This window comes from Gobius niger (genome assembly GCF_951799975.1).
Source record: "Gobius niger genome assembly, chromosome: 10".
Taxonomy (NCBI): Eukaryota; Metazoa; Chordata; class Actinopteri; order Gobiiformes; family Gobiidae; genus Gobius; species Gobius niger.
Window position 1 is genome coordinate 12554872 of NC_136861.1, and position 15779 is coordinate 12570650.

At 40.9% G+C, this 15779-nt stretch overlaps 1 protein-coding gene across 3 annotated transcripts in view; it reads left to right on the forward strand.

Moving 5' to 3' along the window:
* The window catches only part of stat5a (signal transducer and activator of transcription 5a), a 124194-nt gene that overhangs the window by 47776 nt on the left and 60639 nt on the right, over nucleotides 1–15779 (forward strand). The window lies entirely within an intron of this gene.

Here is a 15779-nt window from a genome sequence, read left to right on the forward strand (position 1 = left end):
TGTCAATCCGAAGCACAGAAAGTCCGTCCTCCGCGGTTTGTTTGGGTGAGTGTGTCTGATTGGCTGAACTACCATGTTGTATGTGTGCCAGATAATTTGAATAATTTTGTATGCAGCTCTTGAGTTAAGGCTACTGATAAGTGCTCACATTTTGCTGAAAGAACAACTGTTTAGAAGCCTCAATATCCTTTGTTGCAGCAGTCTGAAACTCCTCATGTGCAGATCTCAACGGAGCTCAAAGCAAACTCCTATTATTTCATGCCGCTGGGATGATTGCTTTTGTTCCCTTCGCATTTCACGCTCTACGGGTGAACGCTTTGGTCCGACATAAACAAACTGCGCTGTGTGATGATGTCATCAGGCCGCGCGCTCGGTTTGCTTGGGCAGGTGTGAGGGCCGGCCAGCAGGGGGCAGGTGTGACAGATATCTCTCAATAGGTAGCGTTCACGTGACATCACAACATTCTAAAGAGCCCATAGTTTAACATTGAGGTGGAGGTCAACTGACGGTAACTATGGTAACGGTGGTAACTGACAAAATGCATATTTTTATGTCTTTGTTTTTTGGCTCATATCTCAGTCATTACTGGAGGAATCCACATGAAACAAAAACTGTCACAAAGTTCATTGTCTCCTCTGTCGGCACATATGAGCTAGTGTCCAATTATTATCTCTAAAAAATGTCAAAAGTGGTGACAATATGCGAAAACATGACCATGATGTTGTCCAATAGAAAGGACTTTCAGACAAAAAAATAATATCACAGGTTTGTGAATCCGATCACGATCAAATACTGATGAGGAAAAACATTTGTCAATTTTCGTTTTGGAGATTTCTTCCAAAAACTGCATTTCTCCCATAGAGTTACATTGGCCCCGCCCTCCATCTGACATTATGACATCATCACATTCTAAATCGTGAACGCCACCTATAGAGCAGTGGTTCTCAACCTGGCAGTCGGGACCCCCAAGGGAGTCACGAGAAAAATTTGGGGGGTCGCCAGATCATGTACATAAAATATACATGCTTTTTTTTAGCGTATATTATAATATTTTATTGTCGCATGTGTGTGCTATTTTACCAGAGGGCCATTATTTGTTCGTAATTTGATTAATTTTATTTTAGCCATTTTCCTTGTTTTTTAAGAATTATGTAGGCTAATGTTCCGATTTCTCACGGTGTGACCGGGCGGGGGGGTCACGAACCCGCTTAACTGTTATAATGGGGGTCGCGGCTCCAAAAGGTTGAGAACCACTGCAATAAAGGACTAGTTTAGAAACGTGAGCATATTAAAGATAATTTTTACTTTTGTCCAAAGAGTAGTCGTTTGAATAATCGTGATTTCTATTACTACAGTATAATCAAGCAGACCTACTTTCTCTCCTATGCTAAATGTATACAAGGAAACACCTAGATACTTTTCAAGGAATGCTCCCTCCTCTAATAAAGTATACAAGCCTTTTAAAGCGACTAACATTGGCCAAGTTTTCCACACTCTTGTTCTTACAACCATCTGCAATACACTGTTATTGCTGCATGTCCCCTCTATAGTCTATACATAGTCTTTCTCACCTCAAATACCCCGTCTCCCTGCGCTGCTCAAGTCCAGATGTTCCGAAACCAGGGAGGAGAACAAAGCCTGTGATTGGTCTCTCGCCCGGCCTGTAGTTTGTCCTGATTGGATGAGTTTTTAGGGCAAGGAGGGGTCAAGCATCAGACTAGTGCAAAGAAGCAACGGCGAGTTCAGACTTTGTATTGGCTTTCTGCACTAGACCTGGTTCTTACATGGTTCAGACATGGCATTGGCTTGATTTAGTCTTCCACCAACAAGATTCTGGTCCAATAATTTGTGTTCACCCTGATCGCTTAGGTCTGTATCGGTCTGTACTATATTTTGTTCTCTGCTGCTTCATCATTAGGCTTTTACAACTACAAATACCCCTTAGCTGTGGTAGTTATTATTGTAGGCTATAACTTAGAATAATGTATGTGTCTAGAAATTATCTGTAGGAGTTGTTCCGGGCAGCAACACAAGATCGAAGCTTGCCGGGAAGATTTATTTGACCACAGACCAGGATCAGTTTTGCTGAATGTGTCTGGACCTTAAAACCCAGAGGAGCTCACTGGAAATCTCTGACGTTCACCAGAGTTTGGACTGGTCATGCGGAAAAGGGAGATGGGCTGAATATGCCTGATTACTGAAAGGATATAACATTATGACACGGTTAGAAGCATGAAACGATCTCTTTAGCATGTAAGTTAATGTCCTCATAATACATTTTGATAATTACCACCAACCATTCAAACTGAAGTCCCAATCAAGCTACAGTGGTTGTTATATATTGCATATTTATTTCTCTGCCAGGATGTGTATTTTTCCCCATTGAACATCTGGAGCGGCAAAGCAGCTGTAGCAGACTGCACTGTAAACACCGCAGCTGTGTTTTGTGCGGCCAGCTGCTGGTGCCGCATTAGCAGAGTACATTGTGTTACATAGACACGCAACAAAAAAGAAAAAAAACACATCCGAGTGGGTTTTAAAATGGTCCGTGTGAGATTGTAGCGGGACACTTCGGCCCACTGCAGCTGCGGTAATTACTCTTTCACATGTTGCACTTGGACATGTTCAAAATCAGCATGACTTTAACTTGATTGAATCGTGAATCTAAATGCAATCTCTATGCTAAAAGCAGAACTAAGTAACTCATGCCCCTAGAGGCCATAAGCGCCGCTGCAGGTGTCATAGCATGTTGCGTTTTTTTTTTTACTCATTAATTGTCCGTGAGAGTAAGTACTACGCTGACAGAAAAGAAAAAGGGAGAGAGGGATATTGTGCATCCAATTACACAATGGAGATAATTTTTTTCACTCAAACTTGGCTGTAAATACTGTTTAAGTGGTGCTAGCCTGCAGTTAGCTTTGCCCATTAGCCTGTTAGCTTCTACTTTGTGATTCCATTAGTGTGTATTGCATCTCGACACAGGCAAAATTGCAATTGTGATTTTCTGGCCAGAGACAACAGGGGGAGATGAAAGATCCTCCAATCATCCCATTAACACTTGTATTACCCCCAAAGGGACTACGGAAAGGATTTAATAAGGTAAACAAGTGACTTAGTACTGCTTTAAATCTACTACTTTACTACTACATTTGTCATAATACGGTATTAGGACAAATAAATTGTAGTATTTTTGATGAAAACCTACTTTGTTTTTAAACATATTGTATGTAGTGTTTTGCACATTATAAATTTCATATGTTAGAGTAAAAAAAAAAAAATTCCGACACCATTCACAGCCAACCGATTAATCAATTAATCGTAAAAATAATCAATTATAAAATAATCGTAAGTTGCTGCCCTTGAATAAGTAGCTTCCAAACTCCAGAAATACTAATATTCTAATTCTAATTCTTCGTTGGACCGCCTTTAGTTTTGATTACAGCACAAATTTGATGTTGCATTGTTTCAGTAAACTTCTGCATTGTCAAGAAACCCAGTGTTGCATTAACTTTTGACCAGGATCTGTAGCTGATGATGGAAGAGTGTGACCACTGAGCAAAGTCTTCTCCAGCACATCCCAAAGATTTTCAATTTGGTTAAGATCTGAACTCTGCGGTGGCCAATCCATGACTGAAAATAATACCTGAACCACTCTTTCACAATGTGAGCCCGACGAATCCTGGCCTTGTCATCTTAGAATATGCCGGTGCCATCAGGGAAGAGGAAATCCACTGATGGATCCACCTGATCATTCAGGATGTTCAGGTTTCAGCGTCATTCTTTGGGCACATAGTGTAGCTGAATCTAGACCCGACCAACCAGTAACTCCAGATCAGAACATCCAGGTGGTGTCTTACTTTTTGATCAGGCAGTACATTGATACTTGGGTGGTGAGTTCAATGCCCCTTTTAATTAAAACACACAGTGAATCACACATTTTCCCCACGGAGTCCAGATCTTCTAAGCTACACACTGGACAGGAATAAATCTTGTGACATTGCAGAAGCTTATTGGATCAATGCTAAAGGTGGTTCAACAAAATATTGACCCCTTTCTTTCTTCTGCAGTGTTCATAGTTATATAGTCACAAAGATTCAAATGTTATACTTGAAGTCCGTTGCTAAGTTGGTTGCAAATGCTTCTGCTTTCTGCTTGCATGATGAAAAGATCTGCAACAGTTGATTGCAATGTGTGTCATTGTGAAACTTTAAATGAAACCACAACATTTATTTGTCGTGGCGAGTCAGTAAATGGTCGCTGCAGTTTGACATGAAAGACGTCATTTTGGGAATTTCCGTCCTCCGCACAGTCAGAATGAAAGAGCAGCACGATAAATGTAAGGTTCATACAGAAAATGAGTGACGTATTTAATCTAAAGGAAATGCGCGTGAATGCGTTAGGGGAAAGACATGCTGAGTAGTTTATTGGAAAGGTATAGGAAATTTCAAAACATACATTTTCTGCAAGCCATCTGTTTATTGACAAACTGCTTAGTGTTTGCACCAAAACGAACAAAGACTGAAATAATTAATTTACCATTCCGGCTGGGTCTCATGCGGACAGTTATTGTCCAGTTATTTGGACGCAAAGGGACACAAGTTGGCGCCCTTCCAACCATCTCAGTGTAATGTGATAATGATGATAATGAGTATTTGAGGACTTTAGGTCAGAGTGACAGTAGTAAGTAGTAATAAATTCAAAATTATAACATTTAAAACATCACATGATTGATGCAAATACATTTTTAAATAAAAATATGCATATATATTATCTGATATAGAGTCATGTGTATCCCAGTTCCTGAGTCATGATGGGTCATGACAGATGTGGACGGGACTGTGGTAGATCTCCTCAGTAACATCCTTGATCATGATCAATAAAAAATCAATAAAAAAAGCCAATCCGTCCAAATCAAACCTGTCATGTCGTTTCTGGCTAAGTTAGCACATGTTTCCTAGGGGATTGTATACTCTGTGTCAGCATATGTCCTATTTATCCATATTTGACAATAGCCTGGTCCCAGTAACAAAGACCGGAGTGGTGAGGGACGAGAGAGGGGCTCTAAGAGAAGCTGATGATGATGCAGTTCAGAACTCAGATCTTTGGGTAGAGAGAAATGCAAGGTGTGAGAGTGTGATCGACCATGAAATGCTTGTGTCTATCGCTGCCTTTGCCACAACCTAAAAAGTAAAACTTTGCCACACCATTTGAAAGTGCTTTGAACATTACACACTGCACAGCTGCTGCCGCCTGAGCTGCTAAAAGAAAAACAAGTCTGTCAGAGAGGGAGGGGTGACGACCGTTTGCTATAGGGCTGCTACTATTTTGGTAATCGATTCATCTGCAGATTATTTTTATGATGAATCACTTGGCTTTGAAAGGCGCATGAACATTTTGTGTTAAAACTTTTCACACATAAAGCTTAAAGGGACTAGATGACGAATTTAATACTCGCTACTGCCACCTCAGGTCTCGTGCGTAACTGCAGCTCATGCATGACGGCAATTCGGACCCGAAGTAACACCTTTTTGAGTGACAGTGCAGGATTTAAGAGGCAGTTGTGTTGAATAGGTCTGGGCTCATGCTACACAGTAGAACATGGCTGGAGCAAGTAGGGCAGAAAGTACATGTTTTTAACATTTTTTAACTCCATCTAGTCTATTTAAGTGGCGCCGCTTGAAGACATGTTTACAGAGTAAACTTAAAGTGAACGTTTGTTGGAGGCTTTAAAAGTGCTACTTCCGCTTTCTGATTGGACAGATTTACAGTATGAAATAAACAATTTACTGTACAAAACACTCTACATACCTAACTTTAAAGGGACTATACAGATACAAATGTTATTAAAATTATGCATTTTCCTCTCCCTACATGTTCCAGCAATGTCCTAATGTGTAGAATGAGCCCAGGCCTATTCGCCACAACTGCCTCTAAAATCCTGCACTGTCACTCAAAAAGTTATTATCTTGGGTCCCAATTGCCGTCATGCACAAGCTTAATATAGAAGATGCAGTTACATGTATGACCTGAGGTGACAGTAGTGAGTATAAAATGGCCAACTTGAATCGAGCCTCTTTAAAAACAGTACTTTTTCAAAAGAAATAGGGCTGTCACGGTATGAAAATTTTACCTCACGGTTATTGTGACCAAAATTATCACGGTTTTCGGTATTACCGCAGTATTTTTTTTTAAATGTGTGTTAATATGTTCAGAAAGCATTGATTGTCCTACACAAACTGAAATCGTTTCAAAAAAGTTTAACAGTGCTTGTTACATAAAAAAATACAGACAAAGCCTTTTCACATCAAAGTAAAGGAACTCTAACGATGTGTTGTTGATCGTTTCGAGGGTATTACATGTACTATTTATAGCGTCAGAAACGAAGATAAACCGTCTATATCAGGAACATTGTCGTTGTCCTTCCAGTGAGCTTTCGCTTTGCAGATTTGGGAAAATACCATCATTATTAAATTCCTAATACTGCGGCGAGAGTGAATCTATTGCAATCTGCCACCGGGAGCCCCGTAACGCATTGTGCCATCGTGCGGAGGTATCCGCGACATGTTTGTACTGGCGGTGGCGCTGCAGCCGCACTATGAGGCGACTCGTTACATTCTCCTTCAACCCAAAGTCCCACATCAGCATTTCAGCTAAAACGCTAACTTACTTGCTATAACATACAATTATGCCATTTCCCCGTGGCTTCAGCCGTAGGAGCCTCCAGCTCCAGGCTGAGTGAGCCCCGCTGCCCAACGCTCGCCCTCTCGCTCCCTCACTTCACCTGAGCAGCGCTACAGCCGCCCGCATCCGCCGCTAACCCATGGATCTATTATATTAAACTAACCCCGCTCTAACAGACGCACCACTGAGGGCGATGAACCGCATGAGACATCGCGCTGACGCTGAGGTGAAAGTTATACGGCTTTATATTACGACAAGTGAACTTTTACTGCTTTTACTTCGTAGCTAGCGGGAGCGGCTAACGCATCTGCACAACAAAGCTACGCCGACACAGCGCGCAACTGTGCAGGAGACTGAGCACCAAACTGATCTAAGTTTTGTGATGCCTGTAGCTTTATATTTGACAATAGCCGCGGAAACTGCAGCAGATGAGACGGTGGCTGGTGAGGCTCACCGTGCCTACACCGCGGGTGCGGTTATTCACCGAGATAATAATAAAAACACAAAACAAGACGGTAATTTTCACCGTCAAAATTTTTACCGGGGTTTACCGCTACACCGGTTACCGTGACATCCCTAATAAGAAATACAAAATTTTATTATCCTTTTTGCTCTTTGCGGGTTTGTGTTTACCAGAAAATGACTAACTAATAGTTGTCAACTCTCGAATTGTTGTCGATTGTTAGAGAATTAACAATGGTGTTCGAGAGGATAGATGAGAAATAGGCAGCAGTCTGGATGTCTTATACAGGAGAAGTTTATTTACCATCGGTGCGAGGACCTGGAGACTTGAACTCGAGACATTGCGCTAGTCCCACCACTCAAGTCTCTCTACCTTACCACCTTTTACCAGATAAAATCTGTTACTACATGGACACAAAGCCGTTTTCAGGCCGCCCACAGAAACAGTGCAGTGTTGACTGTTGGTGCAAATGAATCTCGGACATTTTGCACAAATAAATCTACTGCACGTCAGATTTTAGCGGCAAATATCCACCAGAAGTTTCAATCTGTGACAATAAGTAGGTGGGGCAGAACAAGGTGAAAGAGTTGGTGGGGTCATGTCTACCCAAGTCCTTCACAAAGATAACCCTGTGAATTGGACACTTCGGTGACTGGACAAGACAAAGCCACGTATCATCTGTCTCTCCCAGCGTGTGTTCTGACTGAGTGCCACTTATTTCATCACAAAGGATCGGTCTGTATCAAATTTCCCCCGTTTGTAATCCTCCTTGTTCGACACTGCTTCTCTTTTATTTGCTGAGGCTTGTTATCGCAGCGGGCGGCGGAACATGTGGCGGAGGTCTTTTTTCACGGCGCGGTTGGAGTCCCGGTCCCCTGAAGGCAAGTCCAGGCTCCGGTCTACACAATCACATTTAGACAGTTAGAGATTACACTGAGCTGGCTGTGTGGCTCGGAGCAGTGGCCGACGTCATTAGAGAGGACCACAATGGCCTGTAGGCAAGAGCTAAACCAAGATTTAACCAGGACCAAGATTAAGTGTTTAATTAATTAAAGCTAAAGCAGGACTAAACAAGGATGCTGTTTGCATGGAAGAAGGACTAGACCGGGACTAAAGCAGTGGTTCTCAACTGTTATAGAGCAATTTTGATCATAATTTCAGATTTAAAGGCTTGTTCGAACACCGAGAGCTGATTCTTTTCTTATTCAACAATAATTTATGTTCTCATTTGGGTCACAGCTCATCCTATGGTGATGGTTGGTCACGACTGAAGCGGGACTAAAACAGGAGTAAACCAGAACTATACTAGGACTGAAGCAAGACTAAAACATGAGTAAACCAGAACTTTACTAGGACTGAAGCAGGACTTAAACATGAGTAAACCAGAACTTTACTAGGACTGAAGCAGGACTAAAACAGGAGTAAACCAGAACTATACTAGGACTGAAGCAGGACTAAAATGTGAATAAACCAGAACTATACTAGGACTGAAGCAGGACTAAAACATGAGTAAACCAGAACTATACTAGGACTGAAGCAGGACTAAAATGTGAATAAACCAGAACTATACTAGGACTGAAGCAGGACTAAAATGTGAATAAACCAGAACTATACTAGGTCTGAAGCAGGACTAAAACATGAGTAAACCAGAACTTTACTAGGACTGAAGCAGGACTAAAACATGAGTAAACCAGAACTATACTAGGACTGAAGCAGGACTAAAACATGAGTAAACCAGAACTTTACTAGGACTGAAGCAGGACTAAAACAGGAGTAAACCAGAACTATACTAGGACTGAAGCAGGACTAAAACATGAGTAAACCAGAACTAAACTAGGACTGAAGCAGGACTAAAACAGGAGTAAACCAGAACTATACTAGGACTGAAGCAGGACTAAAACAGGAGTAAACCAGAACTATACTAGGACTGAAGCAGGACTAAAACAGGAGTAAACCAGAACTTTACTAGGACTGAAGCAGGACTAAAACAGGAGTAAACCAGAACTATACTAGGACTGAAGCAGGACTAAAACATGAGTAAACCAGAACTATACTAGGACTGAAGCAGGACTAAAACAGGAGTAAACCAGAACTATACTAGGACTGAAGCAGGACTAAAACAGGAGTAAACCAGAACTATACTAGGACTGAAGCAGGACTAAAATGTGAATAAACCAGAACTATACTAGGACTGAAGCAGGACTAAAACATGAGTAAACCAGAACTATACTAGGACTGAAGCAGGACTAAAACAGGAGTAAACCAGAACTATACTAGGACTGAAGCGGGACTAAAACAGGAGTAAACCAGAACTATACTAGGACTGAAGCAGGACTAAAACAGGAGTAAACCAGAACTATACTAGGACTGAAGCAGGACTAAAACAGGAGTAAACCAGAACTATACTAGGACTGAAGCAGGACTAAAACATGAGTAAACCAGAATTATACTAGGACTGAAGCGGGACTAAAACAGGAGTAAACCAGAACTATACTAGGACTGAAGCAGGACTGAAACATGAGTAAATCAGAACTATACTAGGACTGAAGCAGGACTAAAATGTGAATAAACCAGAACTAAACTAGGACTGAAGCAGGACTAAAATGTGAACAAACCAGAACTAAACTAGGACTGAAGCAGGACTAAAATGTGAATAAACCAGAACTAAACTAGGACTGAAGCAGGACTAAAACATGAGTAAACCAGAACTATACTAGGACTGAAGCAGGACTAAAACATGAGTAAACCAGAACTATACTAGGACTGAAGCAGGACTAAAATGTGAATAAACCAGAACTAAACTAGGACTGAAGCAGGACTAAAATGTGAATAAACCAGAACTAAACTAGGACTGAAGCAGAACTAAAACATGAGTAAACCAGAACTATACTAGGACTGAAGCAGGACTAAAACATGAGTAAACCAGAACTATACTAGGACTGAAGCAGGACTAAAATGTGAATAAACCAGAACTAAACTAGGACTGAAGCAAGATTCAACCAGGATCTAAACAGGACTGCACCAAGGCTGAAGCAGGACTAAATCCAGGTCTAGTCCATCAAGTTTGAAATCAGGATCGAACAACTTCTCGAGTCTTTAACGGGTTTATGTACTGTAGGTCTCTGTAGGTCTGAAAAAGCACATAGTCTGAGCTAAACTAAGCCTCTGAGACTTGTCTCAAATCCAAGTCTCAAACCATGTCTAAACCACAACTAAAACAGTCTCCAGGGATGCACAATATTATTTTTAAGCTGAACACAGTTTTTAAAATGTGTCTTATTCATTTCAGACCACTGTGTCCAGATTTTTTGTGTTCTCAGTAAAAAATGGGACAATACCATTTTTGTTTCGTTTGGCTGAAGGCAAAGTGCTATTCTCAATCATCCACCCACACACATTTGTTGTGCATTGAGTCGTTTACTGGTTGCTTTGCTTTTTGAGATCTTTGCTGCTTTTGTAATGGCAATTTCTCCTGAGTCCTGTGCCCTATCACATGACGGTCATGAAGCTGCGTCTAAATGTGGATGAAATCAAGAGGAAAAGTGTAACGACATTATCTTTAACTGTGTCCAATGTGACCACACAGTCTCTCTCTCTCTCTCTCTCTCTCTCTCTCTCTCTCTGTCCATGTCAGTCCTCTCACTTTCCCTCGCTGTCTCCTGACCAGTGCATGAGACATGAACCCAAGTAAACCGAGACACTCTTTTAAGGTCCACTTCAAGACTGGGTTAAAAAGGTTTAAGGTTCATCTCTCTTCCATTTTGCTTATATGTGAGCTTGCCTGTGTGTGTAAAACTGTTCAATCTAAGAAAATCACATGTGTTCCTTTGCTTGAGGAGATTGATTCTTTTTCAATAAATACTCATATTATAATACAGATGATTTTCTTTTGCATCGCTTTTTGCTTGTGTATGAAGCAAATATTTAACCTACTTCAAATGAAAAATTAGTCGAAATAATATGGAGTTTGCATGTTCTCCCCGTGTCTGCTTCGGTTCCCTCCGAGTACTCCAGTTTCCCTCATAGAAATCACTGAAATTCCTTTAGCTATCTGAGCCTGTTCCTACAAATGCACACATTTGTCAGCCAACGGCTCCCGGACCCGTTTTCAAGCAGTACTAAGTAACTTGTAACCTTGTAACCTTAATAAATCCTTTTCGTAGTCCCTCTGGGGGTAATACAAGTGTTGATGGGATGATTGGGGGGGTCTTTCATCTCCCCCTGGTGTCTCTGGCCAGAAAAACACAATAGCAACTTGACTGCCACCCGGTCGGAGGTGCAATGCACACTCATGGAATCACGAAGAAGAAGCTAACAGGCTAAGCTACATGCGGGCTAGCGCCACAGAAACAGTATTTGCAAGGGTTTTTTCATCCCCTGGTGTCTGGCCAGAAAACCACAATTGCAACCAATACACACTAATAGAATCACGAAGACGAAGCTAACAGGCTAACGGGCAAAGCTAGCTGCGGGCTAACGCCACTTTAAACAGTATTTACAGCCAAGTTTGAGTGAAAATAAAAATGTCATTGCGTAACTGGATGTACAATATCCCTCTCTCCCTTCGTCTTTTCTGTCAGCGTAGTATTTACTCTCACGGACAATTAATAGGTACAAAAAATCCCAACTTGCTACGACACCTGCAGTTGTGCTTATGGCCTCTCGGGGCATGAGTCATAGTACTGCTTCAAAGTGAACGTTCCATCCCCAGACAAATGAATAGGGGGGTTTATCTCGTCTTTTTCATTGCATTGTCGGTTCTTTATCATTAACATCTTATAAGCTGATGTTTAGTGGTATTGGATGTGTGTCCGACCCCACAAAAAGCAAAAACTTAACTGAATTTGAGTTAGCCTTTAGCTCAGAGGACACTTTTAGGAGCTAATTTCAATCTAAGGTAAAATCTCAAAAGGTCTGTACATTCATTAATGATTTCTAACTAGGCTTTTACGTCATCATCTGGATCGTTCATAATTTTCAGAGTTTGGTGGCTAATGCTAACGGCTACAGGGAAAATCCATTGAGCAGGCTAACGGACTCTGAAAAGTCTCCCGGACTAGCCTACTTGCTAACTGTCCACGTATGAAGTTATAAATGTCGCTTTCCCTTTTTTATCTCTATGTTTTTCCCCACGACTAAAAATATGAACAATAAGTTTCCGTTCTGTGGTTAGTAGTTCTGCAATATCGCCATCTCTTCTTTCTCTCGTTCCGCGGCACCTGCACGGACACTTAAGCGTTGACGCGTCGCCCTCGCGTTGGCGGCGTGATGGGAAGTGGTGCGCAGCGTGGCACCAGCTCCTCGGGGCGGCAGGTCAGGGACAAAGACCGGTCTGTGCTCCAGTCCAGATCTGGTGTTATGTCTCCCCTTCGTCATGTGCTGTTTTCTGACAACATGCCTCCCGGAGCAAAGCTGTTGATTTGCCACTTCCTCCTCAAGTGTATGTATATTTAGACCAAAGACCGATAATGTCTTACATCCTTTTGTGATAAGAATTGGATTTGTGTTGTGGAGAGCAGTGCAATTACTCACAGATTAGTCAATGATGTAAAATAGATATACAAATCATTGCTGCAGCTTATTAACCCGCTGGACATCGAATACACTTTTTCAACAGTGATATTTCACATTTTATAACATGAATAAACACAAGTGTATGGTAAGGACACTGAGTAAAGACTCCGCTCTTAGCATCTCCTAACATGTTGCTAGGAGCGCCCTCCACTGTCAGAAGAGGGAATTAAATCTCTGTTTGTTCTGATGAAACCACCATTTTTAGCAAACGGAATGCTAACAAATCAATTGGGGTTTGATCCACGTAGTTTGAATGCAGAAAAGTCTTTGAAAATGCAGAGGACACTTCTGGGTTCTACCTATTCACAACACAATCCAGGAAAAATAAAGATGACGCACTCCTGCAGTAAATTTAGCCTCAGCTTGAAAGCAAAAACACATCTAATCTGTGAGAGAGAGGCGGGACACGGCCACACTGCAGACCCTCCAGAATCTCCTGAAGGACAGTTCCTCTCTGCATCTTCATTACTCAGACCCCTCCATCGGATACCAGCTCAGGCACTGAGGAACACGAAAAAAAACATGAAACATCTTTTATCCCACAAGCTTTAACGTATGGGGCTGGGCAATAAATCAAATTAATTCAATTAATTCATACAGACTATTTGGAAAATGTAAAAAATCTAGTCCGCCGCTCCATGTCCCCCCAACGTGCGGCCAATTTAGCAGAGTTTTAAACGCTCCGTAACGAAATGACACCAGTGGAGAAGCAGCGACTTTCTGACGATCTGCTGCTTCACAGAGGCCGCGTGTTGTATTTTAAGAGGACGCGATTTCTTCCGCTAAAACAGAGTTTCCCACTTTCCTCCGGTCTGCTCCTGTGCCTTTCTCTCACTCTGCTCTGAGCGGACCATTTAACTCCGCCCCTTTCCCTTCAGTCTCCATGGAGACGGTTGTTAATCACAGCTGAGGCATGAAGACGATAAAACTGAAACACTTTTGAAAACTTCATGGTTCATTAAGAGGTTTTACGTTTGAGAGCAGACAAGGAATATCTAAAACAGAAGTATTTTCTTTTAAATAAAGGGTTATGTTATCTTAATGGGCTTCATTATAGCTACATTATGAAATATTAATGAGCAGTTTTCTTCATATGAAAGATCAGGAGACTTTAAAGTTTATTCCAAATAAAATCAATTAAAATCATAATCGTCCAAACTGAGTAAAAAAAATTGCTATTTTGTTTTTTGGCCATATCGCCCAGCCCTACTTTGTTTGTTTTTTTGTTTGTTTTTTCTACTATTGCTGTTTTTATTCTTTTATAATTGACACATTCCAGGTTTATTTTTTTTTCTTTCCTGCCATGTCAATGTTTAATAAACTTAAACCTAAAAACACTTATAAACACAATAAATTCATGTGTCAATGGATTAATATGGTTAATCCCAATCATTGACCTGGTGCTTTTAATGGACTGCATATAAACATTTTTATTTTATTTATTTATTATTTTATCATATTAAACACCACAAAAACATAGCTTTTACTATTAAAGGGACTATACAGAGTTCAAAAATGTTCAAATTAAGTATTTTCCTCCCCCTAGCAGTCCCAGCAATGTCCTAATGTGTAGAATGAGCTCAGACCAGTTCACCACAACTGCCTCTAAAATCCTGCACTGTCACTCAAAAAGGTGTTGCTTCGGGTCAGAAGTGCCGTCATACACGAGCTTAATATAGAAGCTGCCGTGACGCATAAGACCTGAGGTGGCAGTAGTGAGTATAAAGTGACCAACTTGAATCTAGTCCCTTTCATGTATACTTTTAAACATCAACTCAAGTAAGAGAAAGAAAAAGGAAATGCATATTGCAATTACACCTTTATTACTTGTTCACCTATGAGCCCCTTAAGTCTCCCGTTTAGACTAAAGGAAATTGAAAGTGTCATTCTAAATCCCTGACCCAGCAGTTCATTACATCATGCTCCGGTGCAGACAGTTCACAGTGTCAACAAACCACTGCTCGTCTGGCCAAAGTGCACTGTTTTTGCAAACTCTGCAAATTCATACTCTACAACTGCATCACCAACGTTTGTACCACTTATTTTTGTTCTTCCATATCTGCCTCTTCGCCTTTACTTAAGTCCGCTGGAACATTCAGAATGGCCTTCGGGGTTGGTGAAAGCAGTAGGTTGGCTCGTTTCCGTTACAATGACTCGGTTAAGGCCGAGTCATTTGGGCAAGACACTTCACCCACCTTGATAAGTTGAGACTAGGGCTGCAACTAACAATTATTTTGGTAATCGATTAATCGACCGATTATTTTTACGATTAATCGATTAATCGCTTGGCTGTGAAAGGTGCATGGAAATTGTATTTTTTTCAATTTTTTTATCACATAAAGCTAAAGTGACGCTTAAGGACATGTTGATGGAGTAAACTTAAAGTAAACATTTGTAGGAGGCTCTTTGTGCTAATTCTGCTTTGATTGGACGAGACAAAGACAGATATTTATGAAATTTACAATGTACAAAACACTGCAGACCCTCACTTTAAAAAGCAAAGTAGGTTCTCTTCCAAAATACATAATTGTCATGTCTTTTTTGCTCAATTTTAGTCTGGGTTTACTAGAAAATGATTAATCGATTACTGGAATAGTTGACAACTATTTTAGTAATCGATTAGTTGTCGATTAATCGATTAGTTGTTTCAGCCCTAGTTGAGACCATTGGCCATTTAGGACCAGGTATCACCCGAAATCCACATATTATATTCTCTCTGCATGTATTTTTGGAGAACAGCCTCAGTGCACTAGAAAGAAGTTGTTTAAGCAATAACTGCAGCTGCAAATGTAAATGCAACCTTCTTTTGTGACAATGCTCGGGCTCTTATATTAAGCACAATTTCCAGAAAATTGCAGTGTGAGTGGTTATTAGCATAGGGAAAAAAAACGTTGAAAAGGCCACTGGAGCTATTTGTCGAATGCCGTTTCTACACATCCTTGGTCCCATATAGTAAATGGAAAAAGCAATTATAATACATCAGCTGCTGACAAATATATCTCCTCTCCATGGGGTCTTTTTCATGTCTACTCTGTTAATGCTCCTGGACATACATACATCC